Source organism: Esox lucius, chromosome 25, assembly GCF_011004845.1.
Source record: "Esox lucius isolate fEsoLuc1 chromosome 25, fEsoLuc1.pri, whole genome shotgun sequence".
NCBI lineage: Eukaryota > Metazoa > Chordata > Actinopteri > Esociformes > Esocidae > Esox > Esox lucius.
The window spans coordinates 2,318,426-2,339,364 of record NC_047593.1 but is presented as its reverse complement, the minus strand read 5'-3'; the positions used below and the strand labels follow the sequence as shown (position 1 = coordinate 2,339,364).

Genomic DNA, 20,939 nt, shown 5'->3' with positions numbered 1-20,939 from the left:
CGTGGTTCATGACATGGTCAATGATAGTAGCTCTTATTTGATCAGTTACCCTATCTCTGGTCGTTCTTTGAGCGCCACCACGCATTCTAACTCCTCTCCCTCTACCTTGCCCCACTCCTCTCCCTTGTCCTTGCCCCACTCCTCTCCCTTGTCCTTGCCCCACTCCTCTCCCTTGTCCTTGCCCCACTCCTCTCCCTTGTCCTTGTCCCACTCCTCTCCCTTGTCCTTGTCCCACTCCTCTCCCTTGTCCTGGTACTCGTCTTCCTCTCCCTCGTGCAGGCATTTTTTTCTTTCTTTCTTTCTTTGCTCCATATTGTTCCTTTTCCACACAATATCAGCCCAAAGAGTACTCTTTTAGAACATATGATCATGCGATTGAAAGAACCTCAACACCTGAGTGTGCTTCCTAGATGGGAATCAGCTGTGATTTATATATTTGCATAACTTCAATAAGCTGTTTCTCATTAGCAATGGAATAAGATACAGGGAATATATTTGTGTTTCAATTCACAATATAAACAGCTGTTTACCTTGACTTTAGCCTGTAAGGTTAGATTTAGAACATGGGGTTATCTGTTCTGACATACAGTGTGAAAGCATTTGTAAATTTGACTGTAAAATGACATTGTTTTGGTCTTGGTTGAGCTTGTGTGTAAAAGAAGTTCAAGCATTTTAAATTTGTGTTCGCCTACAAAGATGGATGTTGTGCTAGCCGTGTTAAGAGTTTAGGAAACTTGTTAAATGTATTGAAAAAACTGTCATAGCGATTGTAAAAAACTGTATTGTGGAAAAGCTATTAACCCACGAAACATTTGTAGATCTGTGGAGGGTATCTGTCATTTCATAATATAATGTCATCGAGGTCATGAAGCATTAGCTCAATAATTTCTAACATACAGTATAACACACACATTTTACAACATTTGAATATTGGGCAATAGCTGGTCAATAGCATGGGCAATATTACAAAATATTAATAACATACACAAAATTACACACATCAGGTCTCGATGAAGGAACTATATTAAAGATCAAAATCTCTACTGTACATTGTGTAATTCGGTGAGAACAAAATGACATAACAACTGTCAATGGAAACCATTACTCACACCGAAAATCTAAGCAAACAACTGAAATCACAGGCTGTTCCAACTTGCGTGAATTTCATCACGGCAAATCAAAATGTGACTCATTAGTGAGTATTGCCTCCATGTGCCTGTAGGCACTCCCAACAACATCTGGGCATGCTCCTTAAGAGAGAATTCTCCGGCACCAGGAGGAACTCAGGGCCCATTTCACCAGTGTAAGTTCTAAAATTAATAGGGATAGGGCAAAAAAGTAAATTTCTGCCTAAAATGATTTCCAATCTAAATGCTTGTAGCTCATGACCTGAATATAGTAAACAAATATGTTTTGTTCTATTTGAAAGGAGACACTCTGTAGTTTGTAGGAATTATAAATTAATGCAGGAAAGTATAACACATCAGATTTGGCAGAAGATAAAACTAAACAAAATCTTGCGTTTTTGTCAAAAATAAAATTCCTTATCATTTTTGAATTGCAGTGGGGATCAAACATGGATTATGAACCTGGAGGAACTTTCTACTTAATCCACTAGATGTCAGCAGGATCTGGGTAAAGTTTCATGGCCATTTGATATTAAATTCAGTGATCTACTTATTCATTTGTAAAGCAAGGCCAATCTATCCTTTACAGATTGGCCACTTTGTGCCAAATTGGACAGTTTGGACACATTATGAATTTTCAGGTTCATACCTACATTAAAATAAGGGTTACACACTCCCAGGAATGTTACACATGATGGAAAATGTGCTTTCCTTCATAAAGGTACTAACAGGAGGCGCCACAAGGAGGCGGGTCCAATGATCTAACATGTGTGGTGTTTGCATCATATGTGGTGATCTAACATAATCGGTGTTTGCATATGTGCTGATCTAACATGTGGTTTTTGCATCATATGTGATCTAACATCATATGTGGTGTTTGCATATTATGTGGTGATCTAACATCATATGTGGTGTTTGTATCATATGTTAGATCACTACACATGACGTTAGATCATATGTGGTATCTAAGCCTCCTTACACACATAGATAGTAAGCAAACAGTTGGCAGGAGTAGAAAGGAAAAGAGTAGAAGGGAATAGGAGAAAGAAGGGGGAGACTTATCGACTTCTGGGAAAGCTCTGAAATGGCCAGTCAGATGATGGCGTCAGAGTGGGGGTCAAGAGCCAAAAAGACCTCCTGAATCACTGTTGGGTTTTCAGGGAGAAATATGGGAATTAATAGGCCATAAGAAACAGCCATAACTTGTCATATCCAAATTACATAGACAATTGGTTACATATTAGGGCATTATGAACTGAAATCTACTATAATGACCTGACCCAATTGGCAGTAAGACGCTCAGAAACTATATGACATAGCCTAACATAGCCTAATATGCTAATAAATTATATGTCTTGGGTAATCTATAATCTATCTTATTGTACTCACCAAGTTGCTTGTCTCACAGTCCACGATTTCTTCCAAAAATCTTGTCCAAATTGGTAGGTGTCTTGTGCAATAGTCAAGTTTGGTTGAAGATTTGTTGGGGTGGTGTCCTGTGAGTGCGTCTGACTGTGATCGTTCAACAACTGCCATAAAGTGTGTCTCGTGTGCTCTCAACCTAGCAAGATCCATTGGTTGTCATTTGAGGAAGGTACATGCTACCAAACACATAAGTCTGTGCGTAATCGGTCCCAGACTGCATGTCTTTGTTGACGTCTGCGAAGCATAGAGGCCACCTAGACTGGTTAAATGCTAGAGACTCTTCTTTTCAGAAATACCATTTATGTTGTGTTAAAACCTAGTAAGGGTTTTGAATACCATGAATAGTTTTGCTCCGAGTTGATCGAATTGGATTTCGCTGTGAAGAACATGAATCATTTTTGATTATAAAAATTGATTTAATCAAACAAAACGATGCTTTGCTATATCTGTGGGACCATCAAGATAAGAAATCAGAAGAGGAATTCTGATACAAAATTTACCATCAGACCTTAAACTAGCTGCCCTGGTGTCTTATAATTGTTTTTGTGTGGATGTTAACTTTACTAAAACACTTGCATAGGAGTTAGTTGCCGTAACAACTACTTTAAATTGTATACTACGGTTAGATTAACAAGACTCTAAGCTTTCTGCACATATATACACTCACCTAAAGGATTATTAGGAACACCATACTAATACTTTGTTTGACCCACTTTCGCCTTCAGAACTGCCTTAATTCTACGTGGCATTGATTCAACAAGGTGCTGAATGCATTGTTTAGAAATGTTGGCCCATATTGATAGGATAGCATCTTGCAGTTGATGGAGATTTGTGGGATGCACATCCAGGGCATGAAGCTCCCGTTCTACCACATCCCAAAGATGCTCTATTGGGTTGAGATCTGGTGACTGTGGGGGCCATTTCAGTACAGTGAACTCATTGTCATGTTCAAGAAACCAATTTGAAATAATTCAAGCTTTGTGACATGGTGCATTATCCTGCTGGAAGTAGCCATTAGAGGATGGGTACATGGTGGTCATAAAGGGATGGACATGGTCAGAAACAATGATCAAGTAGGCTGTGGCATTTAAACGATGCCCAAATGGCACTAAGGGGCCTAAAGTGTGCCAAGAAAACATCCCCCACACCATTACACCACCACCACCAGCCTGCACAGTGGTAACAAGGCATGATGGATCCATGTTCTCATTCTGTTCACGCCAAATTATGACTCTACCATCTGAATGTCCCAACAGAAATCGAGACTAATCAGACCAGGCAACATTCTTCCAGTCTTCAACTGTCCAATTTTGGTGAGCTCGTGCAAATTGTAGCCTCTTTTTCCTATTTGTAGTGGGGATGAGTGGTACCCGGTGGGGTCTTCTGCTGTTGTAGCCCACCCGCCTCAAGGTTGTGTGTGTTGTGGCTTCACAAATGCTTTGCTGCATACCTCGGTTGTAACGAGTGGTTATTTCAGTCAAAGTTGCTCTTCTATCAGCTTGAAATGGTTGTGCATGAAAATCCCAGTAACTGAGCAGATTGTGAAATACTCAGACCGGCCCATCTGGCACCAACAACCATGCCACGCTCAAAATTGTTTAAATCACCTTTCTTTCCCATTCTGACATTCAGTTTGGAGTTCAGGAGATTGTCTTGACCAGGACCACACCCCTAAATGCCTTGAAGCAACTGCCATGTGATTGGTTGATTAGATAATTGCAATAATGAGAAATTGAACAGGTGTTCCTAATAATCCTTTAGGTGAGTGTAATATGCCAATAACAAAATACAATATTTACAAGAATGTTCACACTTTTTGGCAAAAAATCCTAACATGCCTAACATGAGCTTTGGGTCCTGACTGAAAGGACAAGATCCCGGATACAGGCGGCCGAAATGAGCTTTCTCCGCAGGGTGGCTGGGCGATCCCTTAGAGATTTAATGAAACCAAACACGAGCATACACATAGACAAAATCAAAAGAAACAAAGGGGCTGAATCTGTAGACAGCAAAATAGAAACACTCACCGGTTACACGTGACATACAGCCAGTACCAACAATGATCGACAAATGTGGGGAGCAGAGGGGAAACATTTAAACACATACTAACGAGATGATTGGGACCTGGTGTGAATAGTTGCGGACATGTGACACGAAGACAAGTCCGGGATGTGTTTGTGGAGTGATGGGTACGGGACGGTGGCACTGATCCTCACCGTACCGTGACACTTCTGAGCTGAAAAGGTTGCCTACAGTGTCCTTAGTTCCCTGGGGGAGAGGGTTGGGGGACAGCCTGCCCTTTTGGGTAAAACCTAGGAATGGATAGAACAAAGGGAGCATGTATTGTTGACTGTTGCAGTATCTTACCACACTCCTTTACTGTAAAAGTACTGATGATTGTCCTGTGTTACCTTAGAGATGTCTCATGGTTTACTTTGTGACTATGATTCCCCTCTCCTTGCAAGTAATAAAACCAATAATTGTGCCAAGACAATTTAATCTCTGTACTTACTTCCAAATGGGGAATTGCCATCACAGTTAAGGAAGGGGGAATATTGTGGAAGGAAAATAATATGGATCTGTGGTGGTTGGTGTACTTGGGGCCCTATGTTGTCTTTCGTGGGGTGGAGAACAAGATTATACACTGCATCAATGAATACCAGAAAGAGTGCTGTGTTGTAAGGGGGCCAGGTGTGACATGGCAATGGACAACCCCTGCTGATTGATAGCAGCACACAAGGTAATGTTTCCATCCATTTGGCCAGGGACCTCCACCTTTACTCAGTGGCCAATGATGTTCCTCCCCAGTGCTTCCTCTTGGTCAGGTTGGATACTTACTCCTCCTCTGTGTCTTCCCTGCCTCTCCCCCTTTCTGTTCTTTGGTGCTCCATTAAAACAAATAAAAATCAGATTCCTTAGGTGCTATCTTTGAAACTATTTTTGCTAAACTCTACACTAACCACAAAACCTTACACCAAACCCGCAAAACATTATACATATTTTGCAAAAAAGAAAACAATACTCTATAAAACATGTGTTTTTGCATCAATACAGTACACACAAACCATCATGTGCACATGAATCGCCAACTACACACTGATAGTATAAATGCAAACACTTCTTGCTTTTTCAGTGTGCAGGGCATAGCAGCTTACAATAAGGTTTCATCATACATGTTGTTACAGTATTTCTGAATTGCTAAAACACATTTTTTGAATGTTTCTCTCGCTTTCTCAAAACCTTAAACACAAATCACCAAACTTAAGCTACACTGTCAAAACCTTTGACTTGTTTTGCTATATCAAATAATTGCTTCAGAACTATGTTATCTTTACCCAAAACCAAACACTGTTTTCAGATAACACACACATCCAACTAATTACACACTACAGAGGTAAATGCAAAACACTGCATTCAGGGCAGAGCAGGGGGAAAATTATATTTTTTATGAAGTACTTGCACAATCCTGCACACAAATGTAGTCACAAACAAAATATGCAGCAGATCGATAGCAAGCAATGTCTTGGAATCATTCTGCCTCAGCATCATGCCTCTGGGCATGGTCAGGCCACAGGACCTCATCACTGTCTCAGGCAATCCTGTCCCTTGCTAAACAACGGGGAAAAAATCCTTTAGCATGCCGAATCCAACCTTGAATCGCTTCCACTCCAATGTTGTCACATGCTGCATCCATTGACTGAATGAGATTTTCCTGTGCATAAGGATTTCTGTCATAGACCTTCCACCTCCATGCAGAAATAAATTATTCAATGGGATTACAGTTTTTTTGGATTGCTTACACACTAAAATTAAAAGTAGTACACTATTAGCAAAACCTTACATTCAAGAAGCAAAACATTAGCCCATATTTGCACAACTATAAGCACATTGTCAACCTCACACTTGTTGCAAAACTCTACACACAGTGATTTGCAAAACACTAAACACACTTAACATACATTACACACAAAAATCTATCATGAAGTCACTTCCTTGCAATACCAAAGCACTGACTGTCAAATTACCGCACCGTCCAACCAATTGGTTCAACACAGTCATCAGGTGTGCAAACACTTGTTTGCTTAATTGTAGACACACCAATCAGGTGTATAAGCACTATAAAAAACAGCAGGTGAGTTCATCGGTCTTCAAGCACAATGGAAAGAGTCAGAGAACGAGGAGAATGAGGACAAGGAGGAGGAATCAACAGAGGAAGAGATGGAGGCCATGCTGGAGGTAGAGGAAGAGGAAGACAAGAAGGTGCTCAAAGAGGACCAAATCTGACAAATGAGATCCGCGCAACACTGGTTGACCACGTTGTCAACCACGGCCCAACGCTGAGGGAGGCTGGACTGCGAGTACAGCCAAATCTAAGCCGATACACAGTGGCAATTGTGATAAGAACATTTCGACTGGAAAATAGGTATGGTAAAAATGTCATCATATCAAAAACATCTGCACGGTTTCAGTAACTGCTTACAGTACTGTATTCAATGCACTATCAGCACTTCTGTTACCTTTTCCTGTGAAATTACTGTACTATTGTATACTGTTTTTTTTTTCTACATAGGATTGAGGGTCAGGAACAACAAGGGGGAAGGCCTCCTATGTTCACAGAACAGCAAGAGAGGGAGATAGTAAACATGGTTTTGGCCAACAATGCTATAACACTCAATCAGCTCCAAACTAACATTGTCAATAACCACGCCAGTTTCAACAATATCCATCAGGTCTCAACATCAACACTGGCACGCATCCTAAATAAAAAACATATTCAAATGAAGCAAATTTATCAAGTGCCTTTCGAGCGCAATTCCGAAAGGGTGAAACGATTGCGGCATGATTATACAGAGGTATGTATTCACTTTAGCAGTGTGATCTTGCATACTGTCTCACAATCTTTTACTGTACTGTAATATGTATACTACATCTACACTGAACTACACAATTTTGCCTGACACTGTTCTTCAGAGAGTTTTACGAATGGATGGAGAGGAGATGCAGCATGAGTTCATTTACGTAGATGAGGCTGGGTTCAACCTAACGAGCACACGAAGGAGGGGAAGAAACATAATTGGCCACAGGGCTATAGGCAATGTCCAAGGGCAACGTGGGGGTAATATAACACTCTGTGCAGCCATTACACAGAATGGGGTCCTCCACCGCCATGCCCATATGGGCCCTTACAACACAGCACTCATACTTTCATTCTTGGACCAATTGCACATCATAACAGCAGCAAATCAAATCGATCATATGCAATACATTGTTGTCTGGGACAATGTGTCTTTCCACCACTCTGCTCTGGTTCAGAACTTGTTTCAGCAACATCCACATTTCACTGTCCTATATTTTCCACCATACTCTTCATTCCTCAACCCTATAGAAGAGTTTTTCTCGGCATGGCGGTGGAAGGTATATGATCTCCGTCTCCAGGCTGAGGTACCCCTCATCCAAGCCATGGAGGAGACCTGTGACCAGATGGAGGTAGCAGCGATGCAAGGATGGATTCGTCATTCAAGATGTTTTTTTCCAAGGTGTCTAGCTAATGACAACATTGCCTGCGATGTTGATGAAATTCTCTGGCCAGATCCAACTCTGCGAAGAGACAATGTCTATTTATTTAAAAAATAATTACAGTGAACTTACAGTACAATAAGTAAAGTGACATTTTGTTACAGTATTATGAATCTCCATGTCAACATTTTGGGCGTGTTGAGAAATGAATGAGTTTCTTCAGTCTGCAACATTGGTCTTGTGTAGGGTTTGGTGTATTTACATTATATTTGTACTTTGTTGATGGTAGCCTACTCTAATCATAGGGAAGTAGAAGTGCTAAAAGTGTTTTAGGTTTATCACAGCAGAGTGTTACTCGTGCAAACAGTATAGTAATGTGAAACGTGTGTGTTTGGTTTTTGTGTGGTTTTTAAACAGAAGTGTAAAGTTTTTAAAAGAGTGTTTAATTATGCAAAGGATCTGTAGTCTTTTGCTAATTGGGTGTGTGGTTGTGCTAATTGTGAGCAGTGTTTTGTAAAACATACTTAATCAATCTGAAAAAACTGTAAGGAAGGGCAAGTATGGTGTGAGGCACACATTTATAAAACATGTGTTATTTTCAAACCACTCACGAATGCTAGGAACACGGTGAAAGTTCACATTGTCCCAGATTACCACATACATGGGATGCTCTGCCTGCTCATCACCTCTCTGTGATGTAAGGCCCTACAGTCACATGGCGGTGAATAACCCCGTAGCTGCTGATAGCAGCACATATGGTCACATTGCCACCACGCTGCCCCGCCAACTCTACAATGGCACGTTGACCAATAATGTTGCGGCCTCTCCTTCTACTCTTGGTAAGATTGAAGCCAACTTCATCCAAGATGATGCACTCATGAGGCCTCCCCATGGAATCCAGTTGAAACATTCTCTATAGAAATGAACAAAATTTTTTTTTTAAATAATGCAAATGACATAGCATTCCAGGCTTCATGCCTCTCTATACATCTGCTGCATTACATTCAACTCAGTAAACATGATTACTTACTTGTACATATTGATATTGTAGCTCTTTTACTCTTTCAGAATTTCACTCTAATGGTACTCTATGGGCTTGTTTGAGACTCAGGTTGCGTTTCAGGACATGGTCAATTGTGGAGAGACGCATACTGTTGAATCCTTCAAAATTCATGTTGTCTTCCTCAACTCGCTGTTGTATTTCACACAGATGAATTAGATTATTTTGAAGAACCATATTGACAATAATGGTCTCCTGCTGTTGTGAGAACATACCTCTCCTTCCACCGGCATGTGGCAGTCTTTCAATTCTAGCAAATAAAACCTCTTGTTAGAATTGTACAGACAGGCCTAATGCATTGAAATGTCACCACATATGCACAATACATAAAATACTATTATACAAGTATATCACTGCAAGAAAAAGGGCACATTTTTAGAGATATGTAACAGTAATTTACTGAGATGTTCCACGACTGTACATACTGTACTGTAGGTTTGTGGGACCACAAATGATAGTACACTTACATGTTCTCTTCTCTGAATGTCCTGACAATGGAGGCCACAGAGAACCTGCTTATATTTGGTTGAACACGTAGTCCTGCTTCCCAAATACTCATTCCATGAACCAGAACATGATGTATGATTGTTGCTCTAATTTCATTGGAAATGATGGCTCTTGTTCTTCCTCCTCCTCTGTCTCTTCCTCCTCCTCCTCCTCGTCCTCTTCCTCGTCCTCTTCCCCTTCCACTTCCACTTCCTCCTTTTCTCCTGCTTTCCATTGTGAAAATCACACATGCCATTTGGATTTGACGTGGCTTTATATCCTGATTACTGATTAGGTGCAACACATTACTTATTTGAAACAGGTGTGTTACATTTTTTGTGCTTGTGTGTTACCGATGACAACAGTGTGTTGCTTGTGTTTCACTTTTGGGGGCTGTGTTGTGCCATTTTGAGTTGAAGTGCACCACAATGCTACATGTGCTTTGTGAATGACAATGTGTTTACAGTTTTGCACAAAGAGTGATTCCAATTTGCTAGTTGTGTCTAACCACATGAGAAGTGTTTAAAGTTCTGCAAACTGTGTGATTCAATCAATAAAGTGGTTTGTACACTTGCAACTTTGGTTTTTCAAATGGATTTTAGTGTTCTAGCAATTCAAAAATACTGTAACACACAGGCATCCAAATGTGTAAAGTATGGATGTGTATTCTGAACATAAAACACTATCAATTCAAATTATGGGGAAACGTTATTTAAATTTCTTATAACGTTCTAACACTCCTCAAACAACAAAAGCACAATAGAAGAAAAAAACATTTGTGCTAGAATTGTTTTTTTGGCTACATCTCGCCTTTGTGGGTGTGGCCATAAGACTTGCGATGCGATGTTGTACTGAGCTAGGCAGTGTGGAAAGTCACCTGGCGTGCCTTATCCAGGCCTGGCATGACCCCTGATCAATGTCGCCACAAGCCTCCTTGTTATGTACACCTCCTGGGGGAGGGAACGTGACACCCTGCTACACTCCTCACTGTGTGTGAAAACAGAACTCCCACACATACAAATACACAGCTATACAGGAACTGGGGAACGTAACACAAACACATAAACTGGGGGACAAAACGTTCAAAACAATGTAGAGACCAATTTTTACAGTTTTGCTAGAAGTGTGTTATTAAATTGAAAACTAAGTGTAAAGCAATGAGTTGTGTTTATAGTTTTGCTAGAAGTGTGTTATTTAATTGAAAACTGAGTGTAAAGCAGTGAGTTGTGTTTACAGTTTTGCTAGAAGTGTGTTATTAAATTGAAAACTGAGTGTAAAGCAGTGAGTTATGTTTACAGTTTTGCAAAAAGTGTGCTATAAAGTGTCATGCCAAGAATGTGCATTCTGATTGGCACACTTGGTAAATGCATTGGGCGTTAATGTTTTCAGAGGTTGTGCTTAAAAAAAACTGTAATGTACAATCATTAGCCCTTGTGTTCCCTTTTTTATACTTGACCGAACGTGGAGAACTAGGTGAATAATTTGGTTAATTAAGGTTTAGTCTGGTGACTCACAAATTCTCACAAATGGCACAATGTGTTTTCTCAATGACAATAGTGCTCATGCATTAAGAGGTGTGTGTAGTGTTTTGCAACATGAGTGAACTGGAATTGCCAACTGAGATGAAGCAAGTAGAGTGTGGGCTTGGATCCGCAGAAATGGTACACGTTTCTCGGATGTTAGCTTGAACATTTGAGGGCTGTACTACGAAGGGTGTTCAACCTACTCCGATATAACTTGGGGCTATAAAGGACAGTCAGGGTTGACAATCTCTAACTGCCTAAACTTGTGTTCAACGGTACTATGACAGTGATTAGGATGTTAGTTGACTCAGTGTTAACTTAATTGGAGTTTGTGTGCATTCGGCTATGCAGGCTGAGTTTTTGCACAATGGCTCATGCGTCATATTCTTCCCTGGAAGAAGGCACATTTATCATGTCTGGATATTTAGAGTTCAAAGAAAGGTTAACGGCTAAATCTAACAAAGTGGCGACCAACAAAGCCAGGGAGGCTTGTTGGCAGCGCATTGCCGACAGTAAATTAATTAATCTTGTCATTTGTTCTCTATTGTGTTTTACAGACTCTTATTTGTAGTATGATTGAGTTCTAAGGACAAGTAAAATAGTCTATCTAAATATGTGAAAATAATTAAAATAATTCAATTATGGCCTACACATAGGCTCACTGTTAATGATTTAAGATCTACTCCATAAAGCACCTAGGCTGCAGGGCTACCTGTATGAACTTAATGATCAAATACCTGAACATAATGCTGTGAAATTACTTCCTATTCACATAATTCCCCTCATGTTATCCCATGGGCGCTCTAATGGGGATATGCATACAGTCAATCGTACCAATCACCCTCGGGATTCCTATGCAAAAAGATTTGTTCTGTATATAGCCTAGTCCCAGCCTACATATACTAAAACAGACCAAGTATATTTTGCAAATTACTTGCAATCTCATAAAAAGCATAATTGATCTTTAGAACGCTTACAGTTTTTTACAATCGCCATGACAGTTTTTTCAATACATTTAACAAGTTTCCTAAACTCTTAACGCACCAACACACCTAAAACACACAATTGGCAAAACGGTTAATTTCATGCTCAAAATCACACATTGTAAACTAAACTCCAAAACTAATTTACAAAATACAATAATACACTAACACAATACACTATGTCTAACAAAACACTGCAAACATGTTTCAAAATCAAATAATTATTCAAAACACTAACACATGTTCTCTTCCAACAGGAACATTTAGTCAATCATAACACAATGACAAAAAAAACACTATCATCAGCTGAAATTACAGAAACTGCATTATGTTATGTATCAGGTCTGCCCTTATACAATAGACAGTATATTGTATTGATCATAGATTGTGTTTTGCAATGCAGTTTCTTTTGATGCCTCTCTACATTTTTGTTTTGTTGGGTTTAGTAAATGCATGCATTTTGTTTCTTTTGTTGCAGAAATTCAATACAAAAAATAAATGACCATCTTAGAGTAGCTTTATAGAATGTACAGTTTATGAAAAAAAAAAGACAGAGACAGAATTGCTGCAGTAAAGACTTTATTTGCAAAAGGACATTGCTGCAAGATATACAAACAGAAAAAGCACTGGAATAATAATAACAAAAACAAAGTAATCTTCTAATCTGCCCGGTCTTCTGCATTTGGCCACATGTTCTCATCCACATCACACCTGATATCTTCATTGTCAAGGCATCGTGGGAAGAATCGTTTGGCATGCCTTATCCACCCCTGGCAGTGTTCAGCTGTGATGTCTTGGCATGCAGCATCCATTGCATCCAGGAGGGACATTTGGTCATGTGGACGATGGTCAAATACTTTCCATCTCCAGGATGAGAAAAACTCCTCAATGGGGTTGAGGAAAGGGGAGTAAGGGGCAAGGAAATGGGACATCATCCTTGGATGGGCGTCAAACCAGGCTGTGACTGCCCGGGAATGGTGGAATGCCACATTGTCCCATATGATCACATATATTGGCAAGTGGTCTCCCACCTGTCCCCTTTCTACCTCTGGCACCAGTCTTCCGTGCAGGTCTTCTAAAAACAGGAAAAGGCGGACTGTGTTGTAGGGGCCAATCTCACATTTATGCAGGAGTGCACCGTTGTTGGAGATTGCGGCACACATGGTAATGTTGGCTCCTCTCTGGCCCGGCATGGTAACTGTGGCCCTTTTGCCAATTATGTTTCTCCCACGGCGACGCCTTTTTGCCAAGTTGAAGCCAGCCTCGTCAACATAGATAATTTCATGTGGGACTTGATTGGCCTCCAACTCCATGACTCTCTGAAAGTAATTAGACACAGTGTATGTAAATGCTGTGCTGTACTGTATATCTACTGTATGTCCTAATGTACTCCAGGTTTATAGAGTAGTGTATAGTACAGTAATGACTGTATTGCATAACCTTACCTGGACGTATTGGTGACGGAGTTCTTTGATGCGCTCACTGTTCCTTTCAAAAGGAACTTTGTATAGTTGTTTCATTCGGACTCTGTGTTTAGCCAGAGTCCGAGAAATGGATGTTATGCTGATTGCTGCAATGTTCCCAAAGACAAGGTTGTCCTCTACAACTCTGGACTGAATGTCCTTCAGTTTTATTTCATTGTCAGCAATCACCATGTTGACAATAGCACGTTCCTGTTCTTCATTCAGGAGCTTTCCTCTGCCCCCTGAGGGAGGTAGACGTTGAATCCTTAGAGGGACAAAATACAGTTACATTTTAGAGACCGGAGGCATACAGTCACTCTAATACTGTAAATGGTAAAATTACTGTATTTACACTTTGCTGTAGGAAAAGCAATATCCTACCTGTTGGTTTCTCTGAAAATACGGACAATGGATGCCACTGTGTCCTGGCTGAGATTTGGCTGTACTCGTTCACCAGCCTCTCTGTATGATAGCCCGTGGTTTATGACATGGTCAATGATAGTAGCTCTTATTTGATCAGTTACCCTATCTCTGGTCCTTCTTTGAGCGCCACCACGCATTCTAACTCCTCTCCCTCTACCTTGCCCCACTTCTCTCCCTTGTCCTTGCCCCACTCCTCTCCCTTGTCCTTGCCCCACTCCTCTCCCTTGTCCTTGCCCCACTCCTCTCCCTTGTCCTTGTCCTTGTCCCACTCCTCTCCCTTGTCCTTGTCCTTGTCCCACTCCTCTCCCTTGTCCTGGTACTCGTCTTCCTCTCCCTCGTGCAGGCATTTTTTTCTTTCTTTCTTTCTTTGCTCCATATTGTTCCTTTTCCACACAATATCAGCCCAAAGAGTACTCTTTTAGAACATATGATCATGCGATTGAAAGAACCTCAACACCTGAGTGTGCTTCCTAGATGGGAATCAGCTGTGATTTATATATTTGCATAACTTCAATAAGCTGTTTCTCATTAGCAATGGAATAAGATACAGGGAATATATTTGTGTTTCAATTCACAATATAAACAGCTGTTTACCTTGACTTTTGCCTGTAAGGTTAGGTTTAGAACATGGTGTTATCTGTTCTGACATATAGTGTGAAAGCATTTGTAAATTTGACTGTAAAATTACATTGTTTTGGTCTTGGTTGAGCTTGTGTGTAAAAGAAGTTCAAGCATTTAAAATTTGTGTTAACTGTATGCATTTTGTGTCAAAGCAACAAGAAATGTGTTAATTGTATAGCCTACAAAGATGGATGTTGTGCTAGCCGTGTTAAGAGTTTAGGAAACTTGTTAAATGTATTGAAAAAACTGTCATAGCGATTGTAAAAAACTGTAAATGGCCAGGGAACAAAATAAATGCATCAAGCAGTTTAGTGGGACTTAGTACCACCTGGCGAACTGCACGGCGTACAGGATTGCTCAGATGTTCAGAATTGCCCATGGAATACATGAAATGTCCGGCAAAATATCACAAAGCAAGGCACACTTGACGGTTCAACAGTCAGGGCATAACTTCGGCAAGTGTCATTGGAGAAGTCTGGCCCTAGAAGCTGGCTAAGATTCCCTCAGATGAGAATCGATGTCTTTATTACAGAACATCATCGGGGTAAACTAGAAGAGTTACACAGTCTCTAAACACCCCTGCCCTGCGAAGAGAGCTTCTCAATCTGTGTGCCAATGTCGATTGGGTCTTCCAAAAGTACTGGCATATTTGTGGACGGAAGGGCGGTGCCTATGTTGGGTAACGTCAAGTTAACCATTAAGATAACCTGCTTGGAGCAGTTTAGAGATGCAGAGTAAATTGCCATGACAGCATACCTTGGGTAAAACATATTCACCTTTCGTAGTACGGGTTCATCTGGAACTTCATTTCTGGAATGCCTTTACTGTAATAGGGGTGTGGGTTGCCTTAAGACATGGAAAAATTGAATTATTTGTGACACAAATGTGTTGTATCAATCAAAAGGAGAAAGCCAAATCAAAATCGGAATACTTCCGCCCCCCCCCCCATCTTTTCAATACAAAATAGACAAAGCAGTAAATAATTAAACAATACTGTAGTTTCTTTCACATTTCATGGAAAACATGGTACATTTGTAGTCTGCTTTTGTGCACAATAACACTAAAGGCACTTTCATTGTCATAAGAAATAATAGATCTTACAACAGTGTTGGGACACTGTACAAATCGTGAGTAAAAAAGTAATGGAATAATTTACAAATCTCATGAACTTAGATTTAATTCACAATAGAATATAGATAACATATTGAATGTTGAAAGTGAGACATTTTGTAATGTCATGCCAAATAATGGCTCATTTTGGATTTCATGAGAGCTACACATTCCAAAAAAGTTTGGACAGGTAGCAATAAGAGGCCGGAAAAGTTAAATGTACAGATAAGGAACAGCTAGAGGACCAATTTGCAACTTATTATGTCAATTGGCAACATGATTGGGTATTAAAAGATCCTCTCAGAGTGGCAGTGTCTCTCAGAAGTCAAGATGGGCAGAGGATCACCAACTCCCCCAATGCTGCGGCGAAAAATAGTGGAGCAATATCATCATCTACTGTGCATAATATCATCCAAAGATTCAGAGAATCTGGAACAATCTCTGTGCGTAAGGATAAAACCATACTGGATGCCCGTGATCTTCGGGCCCTCAGACGGCACTGCATCACATACAGGAATGATACTGTAATGGAAATCACAACATGGGCTCAGGAATACTTCCAGAAAACATTGTTGGTGAACACAATCCACCAGGCCATTTGCCGTTGCCGGCTTAAACTCTATAGGTCAAAAGAAGCCGTATCTAAACAGGATCCAGAAGAGCAGGCGTTTTCTCTGGGCCAAGGATAATTTAAAATGGACTGAGGCAAAGTGGAAAAGTGTTCTGTGGTCAGACAAATCAAAATTTTAAGTTCATTTTGGGAAACTGGGACGCCATGTCATCCGGACTAAAGAGGACAAGGACAACCCAAGTTGTTACCAGCGCTCAGTTCAGAAGCTTGCATCTCTGATGGTATGGGGTTGTATGAGTGCGTGTGGCATGGGCAGCCTACACATCTGGAAAGGCACCATCAATGCTGACAGTTATATCGAAGTTCTAGAACAACATATGCTCCCATCCTGACATCGTCTCTTTCAGGGAAGACGTTGCATTTTCCAACATGACAATGCCAGACCACATACTGCATCAATTAAAATGTCATGGCTGCATAGAAGAAGGATCCGGGTACTGAAATGGCCTTTCACCCATAGAAAACATTTGGCGCATCATAAAGAGGAAGGTCCGACAAAGAAGACCTAAGACAGTTGAGTAACAAGAAGGCTGTATTAGACAAGAATGGGACAACATTCCTATTCATAAACTTGAGCAACTTGTCTCCTCAGTCCCCAGACGTTTGCAGTCTGTTATAAAAAGAAGAGGGGATGCCACACAGTGGTAAACATGGCCTTTTCCCAACCTTTTTGAGATGTGTTGATGCCATGAAATTTAAAATCAACTTATTTTTCCCTTAAAGTGATACATTTTCTCAGTTTAGACATTTGATATGTCATCTTTGTTGTATTCTGAATAAAATATAGAAATTTTAAACTTCCACATCATTGCATTCTGTTTTTATTCACAATTGTACAGTGTCCCAACTTTTTTGGAATCAGGTTTGTACAGAATTATCGATAATACCATTATTTTAAATAAACATACATTTCAATGATCCCCTAAGGCAACAAAAAGTAAACTACATATTTGTGTATACATATTTTGTTTATAAAACATCAAATATGCTTTTTTTTTTTTACTTTCCCTCACACCATGTGCTCATGTTGCTCAGCTTTTTGAAAGAATTTCCTTCCCCCACCTAATTCAGATTATTTACAAATGTCAGCACATAAACAGTTATGTGTAGAAATAACAAAACATTTACAGTACATGTCAAAAGTATGGACACAAATATTCAGTGAGTAGTATTTTTTATTTATTTTTGCTGTTATCCACATTGTAGAATAATAGTGAAGACATCCAAACTATGAAATAACACATATGGAATCATGTAGTCACCAAAAATGCTTTAGGAATGAATTCATGTATTCTGTCTGTCTCTCAAAAGGTCTGTATCAAAGTGTCTGCATATCACAGTGTCTAAAAATACAAAGAATTTCCAGAAAAATTAAACTAACTGGGTTTTTAAACAAACAGAGGTGTGATGCAATTGGGCAATGGAAACAGGAGCAGGTGGTGCAGTCAGGAGGAGTTTCCACTGATTTGTCTATCTTAGCAACGGAACAAGTGAATTGATGATGACTATCAGGGGAAACACCAAACAGCAACAATCAGGAAGATAATGGACACCTGTGATTAGGACAGAAGGACAGGGGAAACACAAATACACACACAGGATACCTGTACCTGTAACACACACTCTTGGCATTCTCTCAACCAGCTTCATAAAGTAGTCACCTGGAATGATCAACTTTGTTGAAGGAGTTCCCACATAGTCTGAGCACTTGTTGGTTGACTAAATACAGTTTTTAACAATCGCTATGACAGTTTTTTCAATACATTTAACAAGTTTCCTAAACTCTTAACACGGCTAGCACAACATCCATCTTTGTAGGCTATACATTTAACACATTTCTTGTTGCTTTGACACAAAATGCATACAGTTAACACAAATTTAAAATGCTTGAACTTCTTTTACACACAAACTCAACCAAGACCAAAACAATGTCATTTTACAGTCAAATTTACAAATGCTTTCACACTGTATGTCAGAACAGATAACACCATGTTCTAAACCTAACCTTACAGGCTAAAGTCAAGGTAAACAGCTGTTTATATTGTGAATTGAAACACAAATATATTCCCTGTATCTTATTCCATTGCTAATGAGAAACAGCTTATTGAAGTTATGCAAATATATAAATCACAGCTGATTCCCATCTAGGAAGCACACTCAGGTGTTGAGGTTCTTTCAATCGCATGATCATATGTTCTAAAAGAGTACTCTTTGGGCTGATATTGTGTGGAAAAGGAACAATATGGAGCAACACAAAGAAAGAAAGAAAGAAAGAAAGAAAGAACAAAATGCCTGCACGACGGAGAGGAAGACGAGTACCAGGACAAGGGAGAGGAGTGGGACAAGGACAAGGGAGAGGAGTGGGACAAGGACAAGGACAAGGGAGAGGAGTGGGACAAGGACAAGGGAGAGGAGTGGGACAAGGACAAGGGAGAGGAGTGGGACAAGGACAAGGGAGAGGAGTGGGGCAAGGACAAGGGAGAGGAGTGGGGCAAGGACAAGGGAGAGGAGTGGGGCAAGGACAAGGGAGAGGAGTGGGGCAAGGACAAGGACAAGGGAGAGGAGTGGGACAAGGACAAGGACAAGGGAGAGGAGTGGGACAAGGACAAGGACAAGGGAGAGGAGTGGGGCAAGGACAAGGACAAGGGAGAGGAGTGGGACAAGGACAAGGGAGAGGAGTGGGACAAGGACAAGGGAGAGGAGTGGGGCAAGGACAAGGGAGAGGAGTGGGGCAAGGTAGAGGATGAGAACATGTGGCCAAATGCAGAAGACCGGGCAGATTAGAAGATTACTTTGTTTTTGTTATTACAGTATTATTCCAGTGCTTTTTCTGTTTGTATATCTTGCAGCAATGTCCTTTTACAAATAAAGTCTTTACTGCAGCAATTCTGTCTCTGTCTTTTTTTTTTCATAAACTGTACATTCTATAAAGCTACTCTAAGATGGTCATTCATTTTTTGTATTGAATTTCTGCAGCAAAAGAAACAAAATGCATGCATTTACTAAACCCAACAAAACAAAAACTGTAGAGAGGCATCAAAAGAAATTGCATTGCAAAACACAATCTATGATCAATACAATATACTGTCTATTGTATAAGGGCAGACCTGATACATAAAATAATGCAGTTTCTGTAATTTCAGCTGATGATAGTGTTTTTTTTGTCATTGTGTTATGATTGACTAAATGTTCCTGTTGGAAGAGAACATGTGTTAGTGTTTTGAATAATTATTTGATTTTGAAACATGTTTGCAGTGTTTTGTTAGACATAGTGTATTGTGTTAGTGTATTATTGTATTTTGTAAATTCGTTTTGGAGTTTAGTTTACAATGTGTGATTTTGAGCATGAAATTAAACGTTTTGCCAATTGTGTGTTTTAGGTGTGTTGGTGTGTTAAGAGTTTAGGAAACTTGTTAAATGTATTGAAAAAACTGTCATGGCGATTGTAAAAAACTGTAAATGATTGTCCCTCTGAGTGCAAACCAGACGTGATGGCGTATGGTGCAAACCAGACGTAATGTTGGTTGACTGTGCCTTAAATTCAGAATACATCGCAGACACTTGATTACCCCACACAATCACACGTACTCCTCCATGTTTCACAGTGGGAACCAAAAATGTGGAGATCTTCCGTTCACTCACTCTGCATATCACAAAGACACAGAGCACAGAATCAAATATTTTGACTCATCAGACCAAAGCATACACTTTCACCGGTCTAATGTCAATTTGTCATGTTTCTTGGCCCAAGTCAATCAATTAAATCAATTGTTACAAGATGTAATCAAAATGTATTTAATAATACATTTTTGCAATTGATCAACACAAACAAAATCCACAATGTCAATGTGTAAAATAAAATCTATAAATTATTTGAAATTACAAATACAAAACAAAATAATTGATTGGTTAAATATTCACCTATTTTAGTCAGTATTTAGTAGAGGCAAATTGGGGAGCAATTACAGCCAATAATTTATTTGGACCCATGGCTGTAATTGCTTTGTACATCTAGACAGCAATGTTTGCCCATTATTCCAAGCAAAATTGCTCAACCTGGATGTGGATCTTTGGTGAACAGAAAAATTCAACCTTTCCACATATTCCCAGTTTAATTGACTGGATCCCTCCATTACATTGACCTTTTCCTTTTTAAGACATTACAGTGCAGCCCTGGCTTTGTCACCAACCCTGTTTGTAACTTTTATGGACAGGATATCAAGGCGTAGTCGGGGTGGGGAGGGGTTACAGTTCGGTGGGCTGGGGATGTCATCGCTGCTATTTGCGGATGATGTGGTCCTGATGGCATCAACAGTCTGTGACCTTCAGCATTCACTGGACCGGTTCGCAGCCGAGTGCAAAGTGGTTGGTTTAGGGTTAGGGTTAGGATGAGAATTAGCACCTCTAAATCTGAGGCCATGGTTCTCAGCAGGAAACCGATAGAGTGCCTCCTCCGGGTAGGGAATTGAGGCTTTACCCCAAGTAAAGGAGTTCAAGTATCTCGGGGTCTCGTTCACAAGTGAGGGGACAATGGAGCGGGAGATTGGCCGGAGAATCGGAGCAGCCGGGG

General features: G+C 40.1%; 1 long non-coding RNA gene across 1 annotated transcript; it reads right to left on the bottom strand.

Moving 5' to 3' along the window:
* Positions 1 to 13,339: 13,339 nt before the first annotated feature.
* LOC114830267 lies at positions 13,340 to 14,105 on the bottom strand. Its single transcript, XR_003777961.2, has 3 exons — positions 13,966 to 14,105; positions 13,567 to 13,849; positions 13,340 to 13,440 (listed from the first exon to the last, which is right to left on the bottom strand). It is a non-coding gene; the product is annotated as an uncharacterized LOC114830267 (long non-coding RNA).
* Positions 14,106 to 20,939: the final 6,834 nt, after the last annotated feature.